Raw genomic sequence first — 19,942 nt, 5'->3', positions numbered from 1 at the left:
GGCTTTTCAGCATCAGACCAGAAGCATGGGTGCCTTTGCGCTGGGCTCGGGTCAAGTCGGAGAGCAGCAGCGATGGGCCCCAATGATGCAGTTCTGTTTGGCAGTGGTGCTGATTTGCGGGTAGAAAACGCTGGGGACAGAAGGCCGTGCCAAGTGGATGGCACTGGAAGACTCAGTAACCTCTGGGCCCGGACAAGGGAATACTTGCCTTTGGCGCTGTGCAGGCTCGGTACATGGCATATGGTTACGGCAAAGATGTCAAAGCTTCAGCATTGTCATTGAGCAGAACTCTGAGATTCAGGGATGGTGGAGCGTCGAGGTCCAGAAAGATTATGATGGTGTCAATGGGGCCAGCGCTGAGCAGCTCTGCTCAGGAGGGCCATGGGCCCGTGTGGGGCCGACAGACCAGTGGGCAGACTGCAACAGGCCTGCTCGAGCCATTGTGCTATTTATACAAATCTCGGGATGAGCAGGGCCTGGTGGGAGAAAGGAACTGTGCTACAATCTGCTCTTCTGCTGGGCTCTGCCTGCTGGAGCTTCCCCCTACACGTGGGACAGGCAGCTCTGCAGACACTCAGAGCTTCTGCAGTGTGGGGGGGTTGGGGCTGGGTCAGGGCCTGCCTTCTCACCCTCTTGCATGCAACTCATAATTAGCTGGCAGGGGAGAATCTGATCTCAAGGGCAGATCTCCCAGGGTGAGGCTTACCCATTGCACATCGGATTTGCTGATCCCTGCTATGTTCCCAAATGCGGGATACACAACTGCATTATTTCTGGTAGTGGGGGACTGCGTTCGCGCTCTCCCCCCGATTTATTGGTGAAAGAAAAGGTAAAGTGTGCACTAGGCCTGCTAGGTTGCATACTTTAAGATTGTGCTCACATTGCGTTTCTTCAATTAGGTTCACCTTTGGGTGATCGCTTTTCCACATTTTATCTGTTGAATTGAATTATGCTTCTTTCATCACCACAGAAGTATTGTGTATTACAGAGATAAGCTACCATATGTATTGGGCACACTGCACATGCTCAGGCAGCATCAATCATGCTTTGTACAGGACAATGCTGCCCTAAATTGGGAACAGCCAGCATAGACGTGTTGCTACAGAGGAATATTTTGGGTACAACCAGCATGACAATGTGTTACATCAGTGACAGTGCTGTCTTACACTGTGGACACATTGATCATTAAAATGTGTTGTGTTGTAAAATGTTCTTTTCTGCTGTTGGTGACATGGAATTTTCATGTTCCCCTTTAGACCTGATTGTAAACTTATGGCTTTTTGGTCACCTTTTCTGCTGTAAAATGCACCATTTCAACCCCATATTTGAAAATAAATTCTTGGGGGGGGATTCCCCCCAAACTCTCCCTAGAACCTTACAGCTGCCTCGATACGCTCGGTCGCTCCCACTATTTCAGAAAAATATTAACACAGACACTGAAAGAAATCACAAGCAACTAACCTTTGATCACTGCCCATGACACCAAAAGCTATCTTTCGGACTGCATGGCTATCACTGCCTGTGATGTGATGCTATTGTGTCAAAGGTCACACAATATCGCTTTTTAATATACTGCTTTGGGTGAGGTAGTTGACTTTTGGCTCGCCGGCCCACTGGGTGACAAAAAGTTAATGCTTCGGCCCCACATTCAGAAAGGTTGGACAAGCCTTTTCTTTTATGTATGAAACTTCGCCTATCCGCCTGCAAATCCGTCAGGGTCAGTCGCTTCTCCAAGCAACAAGTTGGCGGTAGATCTCTCTCTTCTGCTGGGCCCTCCCTTTGGAACAGCCTCCCTGCCTCTCTGAAACTTCAGGAGAACTATTTCTGGTTCCGGAAGCACCGCAAGACCTTCCTCTTTGCTTCTGCTTTCTCTCCTCTGCTCCCCTGCTGACCTCCTGGTTGAAACTGAAACTGCACTGGTTTACCTGACTACCCTCTGATCTCGGGCCCAGGTTCTCTCCCCGCCAGTTGCACACCTGCACTGCCCCTCTGGCAACCCTTGCACTTGACGACTGTCTCTGTATCCCTACAGCCCTTTACCAGCACTTGACACCTGATGTCTGCCCGTACCTTGTCACTTCTTTTTTATTGCCCTTATTTATTTCACTTATTTATCTTTATTTATTATTAACGGTTATCTTATGTACTGCACTGCCCCCCTCCCCTTTTCCCCCCGCACTTCTCCCCTTCGCCTCTCCACTGCACTTGCACAATCTCAATCTCACCTGGCCTATTAAGATCGCTGTCTCTGTCTTCACTCGGTTCCCCTCCCTTGCCTCGTCGCACCTTGAAACACTTGTGTAGAGGCGCGTTGTGAATGACATATAATAAGTAGTAGTAAACAGGTTGGGGATACCAGGTGTAAGGGCGCTGTGGTTAGTGGGTCAGGGATGTATGAAAAGATAACATTTGGTCAGCTGCAGACGATGGTACTCTAGGCTAACGCCTGCCTAGTGCAATGAACAGGTTACAGGAACGTGGCAAGTACATTGTTAAGGACCAGAGTGGCAATGGCACTGTCATGTTATATGTATGTTATATGTATGAATACAATTGATGGCAAAAGTAGCATCTGTGATATTTACACATGTTCATCTTTTTGTGTCTCCTCCCCCTTTCCTATATTCATTCCTATTCTGTACATTGGTGTAATCTATCATGGGTGCATTGTTATATGGACACAATCACTTTGGAGAAATTATGGATGTTTTCTGGTTGTTTTTTGTTAAACTGATTTCATCATCATGCAGTGTAAATCCATTTGTGATATGTACTGATTTTTTTAATGTAGATTTGTTGATTTGCCTTGAAAAAGACTGACAAGGTCGAAACACGTGTAGGCATAGCAAATTCCTTTGGCATTAAACACCAATCAGGAGATCATGGAATAATTATGATTATTTATTTTATTTATTTTTATTTGATTTAGCTGTATAAAAAACAGCCTTTCAAATTTATACACATTACACACAAAATATATTTGACAATTTACATAATATAAACCCAACATATAAAAATATACTTTTATCTCCACTTGTATAAAAGCAAAATCGAGAAAGGAAGAATTATCAATTTTACAAAAAAACAAATAAAATACCACATTTCCAACTGAGTCTCATCTTAACCTTTCTTACCATCATAGCAAAATCTTTTTGTCCTTCTCCATTTTTCAATTAATTAATACTACATATGACTACCTCACTCGAAAACATACCAAAACACACATTCTATGAAATATACCATAATCATTCTTTGCTATTTACCGGGATGTACTCATTTAAGTTTAGAGAATTAATAAACAGTAATATTGCAATGTTCATTTTTGCTTCTTGACTGTGATATAATTTTCCCCATAGTACTTCATACTCAAGGATACATGATTAGCAAACATATGTTTAAAAAATTGACATCTTTTCTCAATTAATGCAGGACAAGCTACAATGAGATGCTTTACTGTTTCCAATTGCTGCGGAACCCTACAGAATCTACAGTCTCCGTTCATGATCATTTTACGCATCACGTTCAGTTCATTTGTTGGGCATGAATTCAATCTAAACCTTAGATAATTAAATCTATTTTTCGGATCAGGAAATCGGATCAAGTATTGCTCTATTTTATGCAGTTCTTTAATTGCATATGGTTGATTCTTGAACAACCTTAATTTCAAGCAAGCCTCCCTGGTCTTGATCCAGTCACCAAGCCACAGCTTTTTCTTGGCTCTGTCTGGATTATTTACCAAGAGAATGATGTCTACGCCTGCTTCATTCATGATTGAAATTATACATTTTCGCCACTTTACAATTTTGTTATTGCTTGCATTTAACATGTAGTTTCCTATAATATGCATAACCCCATTTCCTTCCTTAGCCATGAAATATTTACGATAAAGAGACAGCACTTTCCATAAATACACAGCATTTAAAGAAATCATCCCCATCTCATGGCGTAGTAAGCAAACTGGGACAGATAGAGGTAAACCACAAATCGATTTCCAAAAACGACCTTCCATTCTAATCCAAGATCTTTCAGCAATCATATCCCTAGTTTCAGTCGCATAGGTAAGAGTAGGGACGACCTTTTGTTTATAAAAGGTCATCGCAGGGATTAAAGAAAACTTCCCATATTTAGCTTGTATAATCTTTGTTTGTGATATACCCGTTGACAATTTTTGATTTAGATCACTGAAAAATGGTCTATCTTGTGTATCATTACTGATTTGAAGACCTAGATATTTATACTCATCCACTGTCTCAATCAGAATATTCTGCATAACCCATGGTTTGATCACAGTTCTCCGCTTTTTGTTTTTACCCACTATCATGATCTTGCATTTTTCTTGATTTATTTTCAGATGATTTTCATTAGCATATTTACTCAGGGCTGTCAGGAGCTTGTGCAACCCCCCCGGAGTTTTAGCCAGCAAAATCAAGTCGTCGGCATAAAACAACCAGGGGATTGCACGTCCTCCCAGACGTGGAGCATCAGCTTTGCAGTTTTCAAAGTCATGTCTGACTGCAGCCACAAAGAAATTAAACAGGGTGCTTGCCAATATGCATCCCTGCTTTAGGCCTCTGCACGTCGGGATGGGATCTGATAGCGTACCACCTGAGGCTAGCCTAATTTGGACAGTTGTCCCCGAGTGTAACTCATTTATCCAATAAATCAGATACGCTGGACAGTCCGCCTCTCCTAGTTTCTTTATTAGCAATTTTCTGCATACCGAGTCGAAAGCGGCTTGAAAATCAATGAAGGCCAGATATACCATTTGACCCTTTAGACATTCCTGTTCCTTAATGATTTGCAAGATGTGCAGATTAATGGCAGTTCCCATCCCTGGCATAAAGCCTGTTTGATTTGGGTCCCTCATTCCTCCATCACACAACCTTTTATTTAAATCTCGCAAGAGTAATCTAGCAAACAATTTACTTGGTATGTCTAATAGCGATATCGGCCTATAGTTCGCAGGATTTTTATTATCTCCCTTTTTATAAATTGGGATGGTAATGGATTTTTTCCACGACGATGGAATGGTGTGGGTTTCAATTATCTGCTGAAATATAAGAAAAAAGATGTTTGCCCACGCCATTGGATGTCTCTTGATCATTAAATTCGATAAACCGTCGGGCCCTGGTGCACGCGACGTTGATAGTTTTGATATATAAAATAATATATCCGCAATATCAAATATGATATCCCTACCTTGTGTATAATTCACCGGAATCAGGCTATTCACTAAGTTAGTTTCGGCATAAAGAGTTTTATAAAACGTAGCCCATACTTCCTGTGGAATGGGATTCAACTGGTGAATCATTTCGACCTTGGCCTGGGTCACTTTCAGAAGGTCCCAGATCTTTGCTGAGTTTTTTGATTTTAATTGTTCTAACATGTTTTCCGCATCCTGTTGATACATTAACACATGTCTTGATTTTACCCAATTTTTATAGTTACATTTCAGGGATCTAAGTCTGGCATCTCTTTTCGACGGACTTAAGTGTTTTAATTGTCTCTTTTCTTTCCTATATTGTGCTTTCCGTACAGACACGTCTTCATCATATGAGTGTAGCCTCAACTTAGAATTTATTTTTGATTTGTTCTTTATTTTAACTACGAATATCTGCCTTTCTTCTACATAAGTGCGGCCATTGCCCTTAATCCCATTTTGTCGATCATTTTCAGTTCTCATAAGATTCTACTCCAATGTTTTTAGTGACTGAGGAGACCATTTAAACCTATTATGAGCTGCATTTAAGGTTAAATTAGTAGCCTGAGAGTTATAAAATATTTTTTTTGAACATTCCAATTCCATTGCATAGTCTGGATATCATGGTCACTAGATGTCTGGGGGACAATTGTGAAATTTACCATACTGTTAAACAAGGAGTTATCAACAAAAGTATAATCAATCATAGATGATTGCGAACCCCGATGCCAGGTGTTTCGTTGTGGAATATCCCCTTCCATTGATCCGTTCAATTTGAATAGTTGCCTTTCATTCATTAACAAATTCCATTTCACAGCCACTGCGGATAGTTGTTTACCCTCTTGTCTATGACAAGCAATGTTGAGATCGCCTGTGATTGTCAGGATTCCAACTGTGCCTAATGCAGGTTTGGGGCATTTGGTGCACACCACGCACAAAGAGCAACATCCTGGGCTAGGGAAGAACAGGCAGTGGTCCAGGCATCTGTATTTTAGGACTTTGTTGTGCCCTATTTGTAGAAAGCAAGCCTGGAGGCAGCAGAATGCAGCATTCGGCATCAGGACCGAGAAAGACTACAATACCCAGCATGCTCGCACCTTCGCGAGCAAAAGAACTACTTCGGGACAACGCCCGAGGACCAGCGCATGCGCGCGACGCACGCAAGGATCCCTGCTTGTGCTAGAGGAGTCTGACCCGAGAAGACGTGCAGATCGAGGGCTCCTGCAGGCAGCGACCCGCGGGGCCAAACCCGCCCGTGAATACTGCAGGCCCCGCGCACCATGACATATAAGTGCATTCCTTTCTTGGGCTAAACTAATGCGAACAAGCGACCGCTAACAGAACGCTAAAAAAGAATAACAGATACTGCCAGCGTGCGTCTGGAACAGATACTGCCAGCGTGCATCTGGAACACGCTGGTTGGGACTCAGCGTTGGGTGCACACGTGGGGAGTGGGATGAAGCCTAGCACTGGAAGAGATTCCTAACTCCGTCTTGGCGGAACATTCCACCCGTGTCGGAACGAATGAATGTGTGATTGCACCGTGTGAGGAAACACGGTTGTTAACATTACGCTCACACCTGTTTTTGGTTTTCTTGTAGCGGCGCTCCGCTGTAGCGTACAGCTGGAATTCGTATCGCGCCGTAGTGTTACGGCAAGAACTGGGGCAAGCCGCATACCTCTCAGCTGCATCACACGAAGCTAAGTTTCTTGAGTTGTTTTATTACTGTGTATTGTAAATACTTGTTCTAGGGGTATCAGTGTGAAGCTCAAGAAGCGTGAAAGGAACGCTTCTACCAGAGTAACCTATTATGTGCATCAATCACCATTGTGTATAGCGTGAGACCCAGCAGGTCTCTGAGGTTCTTGCTGAGTGTATGAGCGAGTGTAAGGGCGGAGTGCCATCGATCTCAGGAACCCCACAAGGGGACAGCAAGACGGACCTTTCCCTATAACACCCTTACCCACCATTCCCTTATCCCTTCTTCCCGGTTACCCTAACTTCCCCCTACCTATCCAATCCAGCGGACCCTAACCCTCTTTCCCCGGCGGGTTACGGAAGCCTGAGTTTATTACCAAGCCAGGCACCAAGACCCCACGGGGAGGCAGGTGTACGTGCTACCTCCGCGCAAGGTTGAGTGTCTGACAGTAGCACAAGCCCAAGTATTTTTAAGCGCCTGGGTAGCACGACACCATGGAGGAGGTTTTGGCAGCATTGCGGGAGTTGAAAGACGAAATGCAGGCCACCCGTCAAGATTACATAAACTTAGCTGGTCAAGTGCATACCCTTACTGTGCAGAGTAATGCCCAAGCTACCCCCTTGCCCAGAGATCAGGTTCCACCCACCCCGGTTCAGGTACACGTATCTACTGAACCGCCCTTGCCCTTATCAGCCCCGGAAAGGTATCATGGCGATCCACAGCGTTACAATCAGTTCATCATGCAATGTCAGCTGCACTTTATCACCAAGCCTACTATATTTCGCAGCGCTCAGTCCCGTACAGCATTTGTGATCTCTTACCTGGGTGGGGATGCTGCATCTTGGGCTACGCCATTGGCATCTAAGGATGACGCTATCCTGTATCATTGGGATACTTTTCTAGAGGAATTCGGTAAGATCTTTAACCGTAAGGCAGCAACTCTAATTAAAGACAGAGAATTACTTACCCTGCGTCAAGGAGGTAAGGACTTGGTTACTTATGTAACCACTTTTAATCGCTTAGCGGTGGAAACCGATTGGCCAGAGGAGAAGCGCCTAGCTTTATTTTACCAAGGGCTGAGGGATGAGATGAAGGACCTCATAGCGCAGGTAGACCCGCAGCCAGAAAGCTGTTCCTCCATGATAGACCTTGCATTGCGTCTGGATCAGAGACAAAGCGAGAGAAGGCAGGATAGAAGGAAATGGGATTCGAGACCACTAGCCAGATTAGACCACCAGCCAAAATCCAGTAAAAATGAGAAGCCAGTGGACGAACCCATGCAGATAGGAACGGTGCGTGGGCCGTTAACCAAAGAAGAGAAGGACAAAAGGCGTAGGGAAAAGCTTTGTTTGTATTGCGGTAAAGGCGGACACTTTGTAAGAGAATGCCCTGCTAAACCCAAGGGGGAGCTGCTGCCGGGAAACGAGAAAGCTCGCCAGTAAGGGTGGTTCGGGCGAGCCAATTAGAAAACACCCTGAAGCACTTAGCTAATACTCACCACGTACAGGTGGTTCATGTGACAGTCTTAGGTCATATCAGTTGGGCGGCCAAGCGGGTTCCAGTATCTTTGATGATAGACTCAGGAGCCACGGGCAATTTCATCGACCAGGACCTAGCATGTAAATTGGGAATACCTTTACACGACAAGGAATGTAAGGAAGAAGTGCAGTCAGTAGATGGGTCACCACTCACTTCTGGCCTCATAACAAAGCAGACTAGGTGGGTACATTTGGAATGTACTTCCCAGCATCATGAAGACATTAGGTTCGATGTCATTGCAGCACCCCAGTTCGGAATGATCCTCGGGTTGCCTTGGTTGGGAACCCACAATCCGGAAGTGGACTGGACTCAGGGTACCTTACGTTTTTCGTCTTACCACTGCTTGGAGCATTGTCTTAGCAACCCCGCCAGAGTTCCGGAAAACCCTAAAATCCAGGGTACGCCTAGGCAAAGGCACGTGATTGGGAGTACAGAAACCCTACCAGTAGTCTACCAAGCCTATAGGGATGTTTTCAGCAAGGCCGCAGCAGAGACCCTACCACCTCATCGTACATTCGATTGCAGAATAGATTTAGAACCAGGCGCAGCACTTCCGTGTAGTCGAATCTACGCATTGACTGAATCAGAAAACAAACCCCTGCGAGAATACATAGACACGAATTTGGCTAATGGTTTTATACGTCATTCCATGTCACCGGTGTCGTCACCCTTGTTCTTCGTCCCTAAGAAGACCGGAGACCTAAGAACTTGTATTGATTATAGGGCAATCAACCGAATAACCGTAAAGAATCGATACCCGCTTCCATTGATACCCACCTTGTTAGATCAGGTACGAAATGCTAAAATCTACACCAAACTAGACTTACGAGGCGCCTACCATCTCGTGCGGGTGCGTGAGGGGGACGAGTGGAAGACTGCCTTTAGGACCAAGTATGGGCTCTATGAGTATCAAGTCATGCCGTTCGGACTCTGCAATGCACCCGCCGCCTTTCAACATTTCCTAGACGAAGTTTTGCGGGGTTATTTGGATCTTTTTGCCATCGTTTACATAGATGACATACTTATCTATTCCCAAAATCTGGACGAGCACCAAGAACATGTTAAGGCTGTCTTGCAGCGATTAAGAGAACACCAACTATATGCCAAATTAGAAAAATGTGTATTCCACCAAACCACAGTAGAATTCTTGGGATTTGTTCTCTCGCCAGAAGGAGTCACCATGGACCAAGGCAAGGTGAGAGCCATAGTAGAATGGCCTTCCCCCACGTCTGTTAAGGATGTGCAGACTGTCCTAGGTTTCGCCAATTTTTACCGACGGTTCATTGACGGGTTTGCCCAAAAAGTACAGCCGATTACTCGTTTACTGAAAAAAGGGGTAGTGTTTCACTGGGATGAGGCGGCGGAGGCAAGTTTTCAGACTCTGAAGAAAGCGTTCACAACAGCTCCGATTTTGTTACATGCAGATCCCACTCGTCCCTACGTCATAGAAACGGATGCTTCGAGTTACGCTTGGTGCTATTCTATCCCAACGAGATGGCACTGGTCAACTACACCCATTAGCGTATTTCTCTCGCACCTTGTTACCTGCAGAACGTAACTACGTGATAGCGGATAGGGAATTACTAGCTATCAAAGCGGCGTTCAGTGAGTGGCGTCATTATCTAATGGGAGCCCAACATACAATAACAATATTGACCGACCATAGGAATCTGCAGTTCCTGAAATCAGCCAAGGCTCTAAGTCCTCGTCAGCTACAATGGGCCATGTATTTCGCTGACTTTGATTTTGTGGTCACATACCGTCCAGGGGTAGAGAACAAGAAAGCGGACGACCTGTCCCGGTATCCAGAACCTGAGGTCAAATACGATACAGAAGAGGAACCAAAACCCATTGTGCCACCAGCACGGATTATAGGTAGTGTTGTAGTGGATGATATGTTTACTAACATCAGGAAGGCGCTAACAGCACAAGAGCTGGCCCAATGGAGTGATCCTAGCAAGGAAAAGACTGTAAAGGATGGGCTCCCCTTTTTGGGAAACAAATTGTATCTGCCCACGACGGCTATTCAGCAACAAGCAGTCAAGTGGTGCCATGACTCGCCCTTCGTGGGACATCCCGGAATAGCCAAGACTTACGAAATACTGACGCGTCACTTCTGGTGGCCCAGAATGAAACATGATGTTCAACAAATTCTACGAACATGTGAATGCTGCTTACGGAACAAGGCAGGTCATCAAAGACCAGCTGGGCTGTTGCGCCCTTTACCCACACCACCAGTACCATGGCATACTATTTCATTAGACTTTATTGTGGACCTACCAACGAGTCATGGTTTCACCACTGTGTTAGTGGTTGTAGACTCCTTGACTAAGCTCGCACACTTCATCCCTTGTAAAGGGGTTCCCACGGCCAAAGCGTTAGTTGATCTTTTCCTCCAAAACATAGTGCGCCTTCATGGTATCCCCCTTCATGTTGTATCCGATCGAGGGGCGCAATTTACGTCACGCTTTTGGCAAGCCTTTTGTGCCAGCGTGGGTATGCAGCTAAAATTGTCCACTAGTTATCATCCGGAAACGGATGGGCAGACTGAGAGGGTGAACCAAACCCTGGAGCAGTACATCCGTTGCATGACATATGATAATGAATCCTCTTGGGCAGATGTCATCTGGCTAGCAGAGTTAGCATATAACAACTTGGTGCATGCATCCACCAAAGTTACTCCTTTCTATGGTACTTACGGCTTTCATCCACGTTTCCAACCGGTGCCTCAAGTGAGCTTTGTAGAGGTTCCGGCTGTTACCCAGCATAAAAAACATCTTGAAGGCGTGTGGCGCAATATCATCACTAGTCTAAACACCGCCAAATCAAACTACAAGAGATATGCTGACGCTAACAGGGGACAAGCTCCAACATACAAGGCCGGGGATATGGTATGGCTGAACACGCAAAATCTTCACTTGTTAGGCCCACGTAAGTTCCAGCCCAGGTTTGTGGGTCCATTCCCTGTGGAAAAGGTTTTAAATCCCGTAGCAGTTCGCCTCACTTTGCCAACACAAATGAAAATTCACCCTGTGTTCCATGTTGCATTGTTAAAACCCGCCCCGGCGTCCATTTGCCCCAAGAAACCTCCACCTGTCACTGTTCACGGGGTTCCTGAGTTCGAAGTAAAAGCAGTTTTGGATTCACGTTTTCGTTTGGGGCAATTGTATTACTTGATAGATTGGCTGGGTTACGGGCCCGAAGAGCGCTCTTGGGAGCCAGCGTCAAATGTTCATGCACCCCGGCTGATACGTGTTTTTCATAAGAACAACCCCTCTAAAGCAGGTCCTGTTGGGAGGGGGAGTACTGTCAGGATTCCAACTGTGCCTAATGCAGGTTTGGGGCATTTGGTGCACACCACGCACAAAGAGCAACATCCTGGGCTAGGGAAGAACAGGCAGTGGTCCAGGCATCTGTATTTTAGGACTTTGTTGTGCCCTATTTGTAGAAAGCAAGCCTGGAGGCAGCAGAATGCAGCATTCGGCATCAGGACCGAGAAAGACTACAATACCCAGCATGCTCGCACCTTCGCGAGCAAAAGAACTACTTCGGGACAACGCCCGAGGACCAGCGCATGTGCGCGACGCGCGCAAGGATCCCTGCTTGTGCTAGAGGAGTCTGACCCGAGAAGACGTGCAGATCGAGGGCTCCTGCAGGCAGCGACCCGCGGGGCCAAACCCGCCTGTGAATACTGCAGGCCCCGCGCACCATGACAGATAAGTGCATTCCTTTCTTGGGCTAAACTAATGCGAACAAGCGACCGCTAACGGAACGCTAAAAAAGAACAACAGATACTGCCAGCGTGCGTCTGGAACAGATACTGCCAGCGTGCGTCTGGAACACGCTGGTTGGGACTCAGCGTTGGGTGCACACGTGGGGAGTGGGATGAAGCCTAGCACTGGAAGAGATTCCTAACTCCGTCTTGGCGGAACATTCCACCCTGTCGGAACGAATGAATGTGTGATTGCACCGTGTGAGGAAACACGGTTGTTAACATTACGCTCACACCTGTTTTTGGTTTTCTTGTAGCGGCGCTCCGCTGTAGCGTACAGCTGGAATTCGTATCGCGCCGTAGTGTTACGGCAAGAACTGGGGCAAGCCGCATACCTCTCAGCTGCATCACACGAAGCTAAGTTTCTTGAGTTGTTTTATTACTGTGTATTGTAAATACTTGTTCTAGGGGTATCAGTGTGAAGCTCAAGAAGCGTGAAAGGAACGCTTCTACCAGAGTAACCTATTATGTGCATCAATCACCATTGTGTATAGCGTGAGACCCAGCAGGTCTCTGAGGTTCTTGCTGAGTGTATGAGCGAGTGTAAGGGCGGAGTGCCATCGATCTCAGGAACCCCACAAGGGGACAGCAAGACGGACCTTTCCCTATAACACCCTTACCCACCATTCCCTTATCCCTTCTTCCCGGTTACCCTAACTTCCCCCTACCTATCCAATCCAGCGGACCCTAACCCTCTTTCCCCGGCGGGTTACGGAAGCCTGAGTTTATTACCAAACCAGGCACCAAGACCCCACCGGGAGGCAGGTGTACGTGCTACCTCCGCGCAAGGTTGAGTGTCTGACAGTGATGATGACATAATCACAGGTCAGATCCACAACCGTCATATTCAAGAGTTCTTCCAGGGCGAGAAAGAAAGCTTCTTCTGTAATTGCTCCATGATTCCAATAAACATTTATTAACCCTATTGTTCTAGAGTATATTTTTATTCTTACCAATTGAAGAAAACTATTTGGGGATGCCCATGGTTCCAAGTAAACATTTGGTGAAATTTTTATAGCCACCATCAGACCAGCCATCGGTCGACCTTTTACAGGGACTATTGCCGGTATCAGAGATATTATATGATTGTCCCAGACCGGGGCAGTTGCCAACCATATTTCCTGGAACACTAGAATATCATATTGGGCCAAAATAGTATTCTTAAATTTGGTTAAATGTTTAAAGCCTCTGGTGTTCCATGAGGCAAGAGAGACAAAAGTGGAAGGCTGAGTTAGTTAATTTCCACATGATCTTCCTGGCATATCATCTGATCGACTAAGACTCACCATCTCATTGGTCGTAAATTGATTAGTATATTGGTTCTTCACATTTTGATTTGCCTTAGATTGATATTGATTTCTCCCCAACGGAGTCGGTAATTGTACAGGTTCGGCAAGATTTATTAACACAAAACCCAGTTCATATAAGTCCATTCTGGCTTGCCACAAAGCATTTTTGACAAACCCTGATTTCATCCATAATTTAACTACTGATAAGTCAGATCCGTGTATAAACTCTACTTGTTCAATGTCACCCGAACATATCCCCTCCAAAGACGGTACATCTGAAATGATGTTCATAACAGATTGTCTGTTCAAATCAAAACACCGAAACGGGTGCGAGCGGCACTGCAAAATCAGGTGATGCATTGTTACAGATTTTGCCAATTTTCCTTGCGCTCTTCTAGGGGCAGAGATCGGATGAGGTTGGTTCCGCAAAGCTAGAGGAGTTGTATTAAAAGGTGGAGCAGCATTCCCGACATCGTTTTTCCCATCACTCTGCTGCGCTACATTCGGTCTATTTACAAGGGAAACGATTCTCTTTAACGAGTCTTCAATTTCCTCTTTCCACTCTTTCATCCTTAATATATTCTCGCCCACCAATTCCACTGGTGCCACTCGCACTCCTTCCTTTGCAGATTCTGGCGGCATCGTAACATTTAAAGTAGAAGTAGTAAACTCAGGCTCCGCTTGAGCCTTCGGAACTTCCCGTGCAGTAATCACCTCCTTTGCATCTGTACCCTCATTCTGATTACTCAACAATACTAAGTTATCAAGGGGCTCGTATGCAAGGGAGGCTAGTTTAATTTCGCTTGTTTGACTAGCTCTAATTAACATTGCGTCCCTATACTTATTGGCTATTGCTTTTCGAGCCAGAGCTGTTACTGTTTTCGGTTTTGTCAGATTGTATAAACTGCTTAGTACCAGAGATCTTAGAATTTGGTAAGGTTTTCAAATTTTTTGACTTTTTAGTTTCTTGCACTCCTACCATCTGAGTCTTCTGTTTTTTTTTATCAAATATCAGATATGTTGGCTCTTTGTCACTTGTCAAACTTACATCAGTATTTTCTACAACCTTATCTTGCTGAACCTTTTCATGACCTAGTATGGACGGGATTATCATATTCTTCAATTTTGTTTTTTTTTTCTTCAGGCATTGCTGGCCTATTTGACATACTTCCTCATTGTCCGCAATTAATTTCGGTGTAGGCTGTATGTTGCTCTTAATGGGCTCTTGGACCAATATTAAAGATTTTTCATGATCCTCAATCTGCTCGTTATCAATTAATGTTTTTGTTCTTCTTTCTTTCCCAGCATCTTGTTGTAGGATCAATTGCTGATTCTGATTACAATCAATCAATAAAACATCATGATCATTAGTATAATTCATATTTCTTTGCATATCAGTAAGATTTTTCCCCATTTGAGGTTGGACAATACTACGAGTCCTACACTGTTCGCATGACGTCAAGTTCACAGACTGTCCCTGTACCAGTTTTAATAACAACATCTGTTGATCATTCAATTTTGTGTCTAACGAATCATACAGCCTTGTCAATGAAAACAGCGCAGCATTCATTGTTTGGATACAGGTCTCCAAACCAATTACAAAATTCCCCTGCGTAGCCTGCTTATTGCCACCAGGGTTTACATAGTTTCTGCGTGGAGTGGGCTGCACAAAAGAACATGATAACACAGAAGATTCATTTTGTGTCGGTGAGAACATCATTGGGGATTTCGATAGATCATGCCAAATTACATCGCCATCGGGGGTCTGCTCAACCAAATTAATGTTATCCGGCATTCTTATGGGAACAGTGCTGTCAACATTAAAACCCTCTTCCACGACCGGGAATACCTTCACTATGGCACTATCAGGAGAGCCCGTACAAACATCTTGATTAGCGCCGCCTTGATTTATATCTACTACAGTTACTGTAGTTTGTTGTGGAATAATAATAGGCAACGTTTCTTTTTCACCCCCCTTAACGGCCAATTGTTCTTTAATTTGCCTCCCATGACCTTCCACCATAAATGAGAGGGGAGTGTTATCAATATCTTGAATTAATTGATCCTTGATATTACTACTCAAGGGCATTTTCGCTGTTTCCACACTCGTCAGGTTTTCTTGAGGAGTTTCTTTTCCCTGCCCCATTTTGGGCCCCGGCGCACAAAACGTTCGTATGTCAGCCAACACAGCACAAGACTGTAGTACAGTTGCTGACTTGGACGCTCGTTTTAGATGAATGGTACGTGAGGAGGATTTGGGGGTCATGATTGATTCTGCCACACATACATTAATTTTTTCAATTCCAGGCATTCCTGATTTAAGCGTCAACACCATTGTAATTGAAAGAGAGAATTTTCACTTACGGTGAATAAACTGAGAGTATTAGGAGGTGTTCACAAAACTCACAAAACTCTCCACACAGAATTTGTCACCCGCAACTAGCAGTGGGCAAGGTTGATGTTTAAAAAAAAAAATAAAAATAAAAATAAAAAGAGGTACGTTGCTGCTCCGCGGCTTAGCGGTACTTTCACGAGTACTTCCGCGCGTGCGCTGTGCGCGAGCTCTCGTCCTTTATAGGAAGTAAATTCTCCGAGAATCCGCTGGTCGGGTGGGCGGGACAGATCACAATCCAATGAGATTAAACTACAGGGAAAACAACAAATAAAAAAAAATAAAAAAACAGTGTTGTAACCACCGTCCGCGTCAGCATCAGAGTCACAATTTATTCAATAGTGAATGGCTCCGTTGGGGCTCAGGCACAAAGTCACCTTGTTCATCCACGATCCTTCACGGCACCAAGTCACAGGAGCAGGTTCACAAACAAATCCACAAGCAGCAAGCGTCGCGGCGAAGCGGTACTTTCACGAGTACTTCCGCGAGTGCGCGCGCGCTGTGCGTGGGCTCTCGTCCTTTATAGGAAGTAAATTCTCCGCGAATCCGCTGGTCGGATGGGCGGGACAGATCACAATCCAATGAGATTAAACTACAGGGAAAACAACAAATAAAATTAAAAAAAAATAACAGTGTTGTAACCACCGTCCGCGTCAGAGCATCAGAGTCACAATTTATTCAATAGTGAATGGCTCCGTTGGGGCTCAGGCACAAAGTCACCTTGTTCATCCACGATCCTTCACGGCACCAAGTCACAGGAGCAGGTTCACAAACAAATCCACGAGCAGCAAGCGTCGCGGCAAAGCGGTACTTTCACGAGTACTTCAGCGAGTGCGCGCTGTGCGCGGGCTCTCGTCCTTTATAGGAAGTAAGGAACAAGTTACTTACCTGTAACTGTTGTTCTCCAGCATGGGTCTGGCATGGATCCACATGCTCATGAATATTCCCCGTCGTCAGGCTGGGAATCCTCGGTAAAGAAAAAACCAGTATCAGTTTCGTTTCTGATCTGTCTTTCGTAGTAATAACCAATCACTGGTCTCTGCGTCATACTGACCACAGCCAATGACTGCCCTCTACCTAAGCACCGCCTCTGGCAGCCATCTTCAGATTTGGAAGCACGTGAAGTGGCAGTATGACCAAGTGAAGAGCCGCAGAGGGGTAGGCGGGAGGGTTCGCATGTGAATCCATGCCAGACCCATGCTGGAGAACAACAGTTACAGGTAAGTAACTTGTTCCTTCTCCAGCATGGGGTCTGGCATGGATTCACATGCTCATGAATAAAGAATACATAGCAGTACACACATGCACAACCACGGGAGGTGGCAAAGGCTCAACATTAAGCATCACATCAACTCAACATTAAGCATCTTACCTCCTCACCAGGCTCACCTCAGGCGAACAGGTTGCGCAGCACTGCTTGGCCGACCCTGGACTCCTCCCTGGAATCCCGGTCGACGCAGTAGAATTTCGTGAAGGTGTGCGTCGACCTCCACGTAGCAGCCCTGCATATGTCCAGCAGGGGCACACCAGATAGGAACGCCGTGGTAGCTGCGATCGCTCTGGTGGAATGGGCTCTCGGACGGCCAGGCAGCGGTCGGTTTGCCAACCGGTGACAGCACATGATACAGCCGGAGAGCCATCTGGAGATGGAAGCCTTCGAGAGAGCCTTCCCCTGATTGACAGGTCCAAAGTTCACAAAGAGTTGTGACGTCTTCCGAAAACCCTTCGCGCGGTCCACGTAGAACTTCAGCGCTCTAGCTACATCCAGCGAGTGCAAAGTCCTCTCAGCCGGCGACGAAGGCGACGGGAAGAACACAGGTAGCACCAAGGGTTCGTTGAGATGGAAGTCCGACGGTACCTTGGGCATGAAGGAGGGGTGCGTCCTGAGCACTACCCTCGTGTCGTGGAAAGTCAAGTACGGGGCCTTGCAGGAAAGGGCCTGGATCTCTCCCACTCGTCGTGCGGAGGTGATGGCCACAAGAAAAGCTGTTTTCCACGATAGAAACTTCAACGGGGCCAAGTGCAGAGGCTCGAACGGAGGTCCCATGAGCTTGGTCAGCACCACGTTGAGCTCCCACGCCGGGGCCGGAGCCTTCACCGGCGGGAACGATCTGAACAGTCCCTTCATGAACTCTTTCACCAGACGATGAGACCACAAGGACGTCCGCCCCGTGGTTCTGGTGTATCGGGAGATCGCAGCAAGATGAATCTTGATGGACGCGTGTGCCAGACCAGCTTTGGCCAGCGTCAGCAGGTACGGCAGTACTTGGGGAGCCGTAATCCGTAGAGGGTTAATCTTCTGTGCGTGGCACCAGACAGAGAACCTCTTCCATTTGTGTCCGTAGCATTTAAGAGTCGAGGACGCCCTGGCCTTTGCAAGAACCTCTCTGCAATCGGCCGGTATGTCGTATCCTCCAAACTCTAGCGCTGCAGGAGCCAGGCCTGCAAGTTCAGCGACTTCGGGTCGTGGTGGAGGATGGCGCCTCCTTCCCTGGAGAGTAGATCCGCGTCCGCCGGCAGCTTGATCGGCGGGGACGCTGACAAGTCCAGAAGGTCAGGGAACCATATCTGCCTCGGCCACGCAGGTGCGACGAGGATCATCCTGCACCGTGACCTCTTGAGCTGGTTGACGAGCCGGATTAGCAGAGGCAAGGGAGGGAACGCGTAGAGGAACAGGCCCTCCCAGGGGAACGAGAAGGCATCGCCCATGCTCCTCGTCTGGGGAAACCTGCTGGCGAACCTCCGGCACTTGGTGTTCGTCGCCGTCGCGAACAGGTCGATCTGGGGTGTGCCCCACCGTCGGAAGAGGCGATCCACCAGATCCTGCCGTAGTTCCCACTCATGGCACGAGCGCAGCTCCCTGCTGAGTGAGTCGGCGATGGTGTTTTTTATCCCTGCCAGATGAAACGGCACCAGAAAAATCCCTTGGGCGACGGCCCAATGCCACAGGTCCTGCGCCTCCTTGGACAGCGCTGGGGACCTGGTTCCGCCCTGTTTCCTGATGTAAAACATGGTGGTGGTGTTGTCGGTGAAGATCCTCACCACCTTGCCCTTGAGGGACGGAAGGAAGGACCTGAGGGCCCAAAACACTGCACGGAGCTCCAGGACGTTGATATGCAGGGACTTCTCCGTCGGGAGCCAGAGTCCCCTTGCGTGCAGATTTTCGGTGTGCGCTCCCCACCCTTCCAGGGAGGCATCCGTGGTCACAGTCTCCTGGTGGGCTGGGGTCTGGAAGTCAATGCCCGCCGTCAGATGCGCGCGGGTGCCCCACCACCGTATCGCTCGTCGGAAACTCTCGTCGAGCTTGATCCTTTCCTCGAAGCTGCCCGTCGTCTGGATCCAGCGCGCATCCAGGAATTCTTGCAACGGGCGCATCCGGAGCCTGCACATGGGGATGAGGTAGATGCAGGAAGACATCATCCCGAGGAGGGACTTGATGGACCTCACTTTGGCCGCGTCGGCCACCAACATCCGTTGCACCTTGCCCAAGATGGTCCTGGTCCTCTCCTCCGACGGGGAGGCCAGAAGGGACACTGTGTCGAGCCTCGCTCCCAGAAACAGTGCGACTTGCGCGGGCACCAGGTGGGATTTGGCGTAGTTCACAGAGAATCCCAGGTCCGTGAGGAGTTGGACGGTCCTTGCCGTGTGGACCACGGCGAGATCCCTCGTCTTGGCGCGGATGAGCCAGTCGTCCAGGTAGGGGTAGACGTGAATCCCCTCGCGGCGCAGCTGCGCCGCCACCGGTGCGAGGCACTTGGTGAATACCCTGGGTGCCGACCGTAGTCCGAAGGGAAGGGCTTTGAACTGGTAATGACGCCCTTGGACCACGAACCTGAGGAATTTTCGGTGCCCCTTTAGGATGGGAATGTGGAAGTAGGCATCCTCCAAATCCAAAGACGATAGGAAGTCTCCTTCCTCCAGTTGACCCAGGACGTGCTGGAGGGTGACCATCCGGAACTTCTGCGCCTTGATGAACTTGTTCAGCCGTCGCAGGTCTAGGATGGGGCGCCATCCTCCCGTCTTCTTCTTCACGAGGAAGTATCGCGAGTA

The 19,942-nt window shown here is 47.1% G+C and overlaps 1 non-coding gene across 1 annotated transcript; it reads left to right on the top strand.

The window, feature by feature from the left end:
* The first annotated feature begins 646 nt into the window (after positions 1-646).
* LOC138581533 (U1 spliceosomal RNA) lies at positions 647-808 on the top strand. Its single transcript, XR_011304605.1, has one exon. It is a non-coding gene; the product is annotated as a U1 spliceosomal RNA (small nuclear RNA).
* The last annotated feature ends 19,134 nt before the right edge of the window (positions 809-19,942 follow it).

This window comes from Ambystoma mexicanum, chromosome 3p, assembly GCF_040938575.1.
Source record: "Ambystoma mexicanum isolate Mex_15411 chromosome 3p, UKY_AmexF1_1, whole genome shotgun sequence".
Taxonomy (NCBI): Eukaryota; Metazoa; Chordata; class Amphibia; order Caudata; family Ambystomatidae; genus Ambystoma; species Ambystoma mexicanum.
The sequence above is the reverse complement of the archived record's forward strand: the minus strand, read 5'-3'. Positions and strand labels throughout refer to the sequence as shown.